The sequence below is a fragment of the Penaeus vannamei genome, chromosome 12, assembly GCF_042767895.1.
Source record: "Penaeus vannamei isolate JL-2024 chromosome 12, ASM4276789v1, whole genome shotgun sequence".
Taxonomy (NCBI): Eukaryota; Metazoa; Arthropoda; class Malacostraca; order Decapoda; family Penaeidae; genus Penaeus; species Penaeus vannamei.
In genome coordinates, this window is record NC_091560.1 from 29466512 (window position 1) to 29471511 (window position 5000).

The window sequence follows — 5000 nt, forward strand, 5'->3', positions numbered from 1 at the left end:
GAAGTGAAGCAAGAGAGAGGTAAGGGTGTGTGGAAGGGGAGAGAAGAAGCGAAGCAAGAGGGGGTAAAAGTGAGGGGAGAGAGAGGAGGAAGTGAGGTGTAAGAGTGAGGGGAAAGAAAAAGAGTAGCGAAAAGGGGAAGAGGTGAGGGGAGGGAAGCGAGAGGAGGAGCCGAGGTGATCCTTCATCTGTGAGAACCCCTCGGGGCTCCTCATCGACCTGACTGCTCCCTCTGTCCTCTCCCCACCAGGATACGTGTCGCACCGGGGGGGGGAGGGGGGGGGGGTGTTATACTTCTAGGGGAGGGGAGGGGGTTTGGTATATTTCTAGGGGAAGGGGAGGGGGCGGATATACATCTTGGGGAGAGGAGGGTGGCGATTATACTTCTTAGGGAGGGGAGGAAGGTGGATATATTTCTAGGGGAGGGTAGGGGGCGGATATACTTCTTAGGGAGGGGAGGAAGGTGGATATAATTCTAGGGGAGGGGAGGGGGCGGAGACACTTCTTATGGAGAGGAGGGAGGGAGATATACTTCTGGGGTAAAGGCAGGGGGTTTGTATACTTCTAGGGGATGGGAGGGGCGGGTATACTACCTAGGAAGGGAAGGGACTGATATACAAGTAAGGGGAGGGGGTAGATGAACTACGGAGGGTTTATGTAAGCGTGGGGCTGGGGTGATGGAGGGGGAGGGGATGATTATAGACTGGTTACAAGATTTCACGAATAACGAAGCTCAAGAAGGTGAAAAAATATGGAAAAGAATGAAACAAGTGGGAGAGACTGCAAGATAGTTGGGGAAGCAAGGAGAGTTAGACAGACAAAGATAGAGAAAGAGAGGAGAGAGAGGAGAGAGAGAGAGAGAGAGGAGAGAGAGAGGAGAGAGAGAGGGAGAGAGAGGAGAGGAGAGAGAGAGAGAGAGAGAGAGAGAGAGAGAGAGAGAGAGAGAGAGAGAGAGAGAGAGAGAGAGAGAGAGAGAGAGAGAGAGAGAGAGAGAGAGAGGAGAGAGAGAGAGAGGGAGAGAGAGGGGGGAAGAGAGAGAGGGAAAGAGAGAGAGCGAAAGAGAGAGAGGGAAAGAGAGGGAGGGAAAGAGAGGGAGGGAAAGAGAGGGAAAGAGAGAGAGAGAGAGAGAGAGAGAGAGAGAGAGAGAGAGAGAGAGAGAGAGAGAGAGAGAGAGAGAGAGAGAGAGAGAGAGAGAGAGAGAGAGAGAGAGAGAGAGAGAGAGAAGGATAAAGAAGAGGAGGGACAGCCAGAGCTTTGTGTCCGAGGGCATGTACGAGGCGGATCAGTCTTCTCAGGTGAATGGCGAAGCGAACAGCTGTCGACAGACCCCTTCTAATGCCCTTTTCTGGGCTTGCTCTCAATCCCCTTGGGGGATTTTTGCTCAAGGTCTCAGGTATATACTGTATAGCTGCTTTTATACACATACCTATCCACCTACACATCCATATATGCACGCAAACACACAGTAAAATATGTATGTACGTATGTATAAACATACATAAATACATGCAAAACACACACACGCACACAAATATATATATATATATATATATATATATATATATATATATATATATATATATATATATATATATATATATATATATATATATATATATATATATATGAGTGCGTGTGTATAGAGCTGACAGCAAAAAATTTCGCTCCTCTCCTCCTTCCTTCCTTAGCAAGGACTACACCTTTGCCATAATCACTCAACCACAGGAGTATCTCATATCGCCATTCCTTCCCATCCACCGCCTTCCTCCCTTTATCCACCGCAACGAAACAGCAACAAACATCGCGGGCGGGACGGGGGCAACGCACGCACGCACGCACGCACGATCGCCCGGGCCCTTTGAGTCGAGGGGAGAGACACAACTCCGAAGATCATGAAAGTCCAATTGTTCAAATACGACAGTTAATTAGCGCAAAGTTGGCGCTCCGAACGAAGAGTCAACACGCGCCGGCAGAGACTGGAGGCTTTCCGGGAAGTGGGCGAGAGTTCTAGAAGCTTTGCCTCCGCCGACGCTCCTCGAATAATAATGGATTCATCTCCGGGAGGTGGAGGCGAGGGAGGAGGAGGTGGAGGCGAGGGCGGAGGAGGTGGAGGCGAGGGCGGAGGAGGTGGAGGCGAGGGCGGAGGAGGTGGAGGTCGGGGGAAATGGGTGGCTGGGCTGGAGGAGGAGGAGGTGAGGGAGGAAGAAGGTGGGTGGGGTGGTGGAGGAGGAGGAGGTGAGAGGAAAAAGGTGGGTATGGTGGAAGGGAAGAAGGAGGAGGAAGAGGAGGAGGAAGAGGAGAAGGAGGAGGTGGAGGGGAAGGAGAAAGAGGAGGTGGAGGATATGGAAAGGGGTGGAAGAGAGTTGAGATGAATACTGGTGGAGGTGGTTGCGGGACTAAAGGTAGAGGTGGAAGGGGTGGTGGAGTAGGGGGAGGAGGAAGACGTGGCGAAGGAGAGGAAGAGGAGAAGGAAAAGGAGAAGGAGGAGGATGAAATGGCGAGGGAGAGGAATAGGAGGGAGTGGCGAAGGGGAGGAAGAGGAGGAGGTGGAGGAGGAAGAGGTAGGAGGAGGAGGAAGTGGCGAATGAGAGGAAGAGGAGGAGAAGAAGGGTGGAGCTGGAAAAGGAGGAAGAGGGGGAGAAGGAAGAAGAGGAAGATGGGTAGAGCTGGTGGAGGAGGGAGGAGGGCGAGGAGGAGGAAGAAGAGGAGGTAAAGCAGGATATGGAGGAGAAAGTGGTCGAGAAGGGAGAAGGAAAAAACGGAAAAGAAAAAAAAAACGTGAAGAAAACCAAAGAGAAAGAAAACGAAGTCTCAGATACCTAAAGAAAGAAAGAAAGAATAGAAAAAAAACATGGAACATACGAAATGCATCAGCGAGTAAAGAAAATAAAGACAAGAAAACTGAAATCAAGACAGAGCGAAACGATAACTAAAAAAAAGAGAAGAAAGCAGATAATAGCAAGAGAGGGAATAAAACAGGAGGGATACGTAGATGCAATTAATACTAAATGATGATAGCGGAGGAGGAGGAGAATGCTGATACGGCTTGCGTAATCCCAACGGAATCCCCGGAAATAACCTCTGTGTACGAGAGAATAGGATAACAAGATAAGAAAACTGGAGAACAAAGAACGAGAACTTAGTTACATTACCAAACATCTTTGTGCGTTACTATTTCCCTTGATGAAGTTATTGTCTTTTTTTTGGGGGGTGGGGGGTGGGGTGGGGGGCGGTATGATAATTGAGGAAATCGATAAACACTCGCGCGCCCACGTACAGAACAGAGAGACAAAGATACAGGCATATGCACATTCACATACAAGCCAATATTCCCACATACCTCCCTTACCCCCGGCAGAAGAAAAGGAGAGAGAGAGAGAGAGAGAGAGAGAGAGAGAGAGAGAGAGAGAGAGAGAGAGAGAGAGAGAGAGAGAGAGAGAGAGAGAGAGAGAGAGAGAGAGAGAGAGAAACTCAAATCGAACCAAACCGCCCCACATATTCAGTCCTATCGTCCCTTTCCATATCTTCCCTCTGCCCTTTCTCCAATACCCCCTCCTCAAGCGCCTCCCCCCATCACCCCCCCATGCTTCCTCCCTATTTCTCCTCCCCATGCCCTTCCCCAATCACCCTCTTCGAACACCCTCCCCCTTACTATCCTCCCCATGCCCACCCCTTCACCCATCACCCTTCCCAGGCTCCCTTCACCCATCACCTCCTCCTCACACCTTTTCGCCATCATCCCCTCCCCACGATCTTCCCCCCTGCCCCTTCCCCATGTCCTTCGCCTACGACCTCCTCCCCACACCTTTCCACCATCATCCCCTCCCCACTCCCTTCCCCCATCACCCCCTCCCCACGCCCTCCCCCTTCCCTTCCCTCCCTCTATACATTTGCATGGGAGGCGCTCTAGGCAGGCCCTCCAGCACTGTCTCCTCATGAATTATTCAGGCTCCTCTTGCAAGAACAAATGCCTCTCAAACTGCATCAAGACGGCGGACTTATTGCAAGAGAGTTTTGTAGGAGGTGACGGGTGCAGTGGAAAGGACAGGGGGGGGGGGTAGGGAGAAAGTTGATAGGAAGGGGAGAGAGGTGGAAAGGTGGAGGAAAGTGAAGGGCGAAAGGTTGGGGGAAGGGGGAGGGGAGAAAGGTGGGAGGCAGGGGGAGGTGAGATAGGTGGGGGGAGGGGAGGGTGAAAGGTTGGCGAAAGGGGAAGGGGGAAATGTTGGGGAATGGGGAAAGGTAGAGGAAGGTGGGGAAGGGGGAGGTGAGATAGGTGGGGAGGGGGAGGGGTGAAAGGTTGGGGGAGGGGAGGGAGAAAGGTGGGAGGCAGGGGGAGGTGAGACAGGTGAGGGAAGGGGGAGGGGGAAAGGTTGGGGATATGGGGAAAGGTGGTGAAAGGGGAGAGAGGTGGAGGAAGAGGGGGGGGGGCAAGAATTGGCGTGATGTGTTCGTATCTATTTGTTGTGTATGAGGGAATGTAATGGGATAATTATGACTATATAAGTGGATAATGGAAACGGAAAGGAACTTAAAGAAACCGCATATTAATATATCAACGTCTATACGCATACAAACATACTTAAGGACAAACAAAACCACACGTACACAAACACAGGTACACACGCATGCATAACTAAGAATTAACATAGAGATAAAAAACAGACAAAGAATAAGCAAGATCCACTCATAAAATACTAATACAAAAAGAAACGAAAAAACAAAAACACACACAACCGAAGACAACAACGCAACCACCCAAACCAACAGACCTACAAATGACATTAAAAACAACACAAAAGAAAAGGGGAAAAACAAGCAACACCAAACAAAGACAACCACAAAACCACCCAAATCAACACCCCCCCAAAGAAAAAAGAAAAAAAACACAAACAAACAAACAAAAAGCCTCAAATAACGACCACCACACAAACACCCTCACAAAAAGGCCAATACAAACACGCCCACCAAGCGGAATTAACGATATCGGCCCTTAATTGATGCC

At 50.1% G+C, this 5000-nt stretch overlaps 1 protein-coding gene across 1 annotated transcript in view; it reads right to left on the reverse strand.

Annotated features, from left to right (window-relative positions):
- Nucleotides 1-5000, reverse strand: part of unc-13 — a gene marked incomplete at its 5' end in the record, with an annotated part of 806055 nt that overhangs the window by 24362 nt on the left and 776693 nt on the right.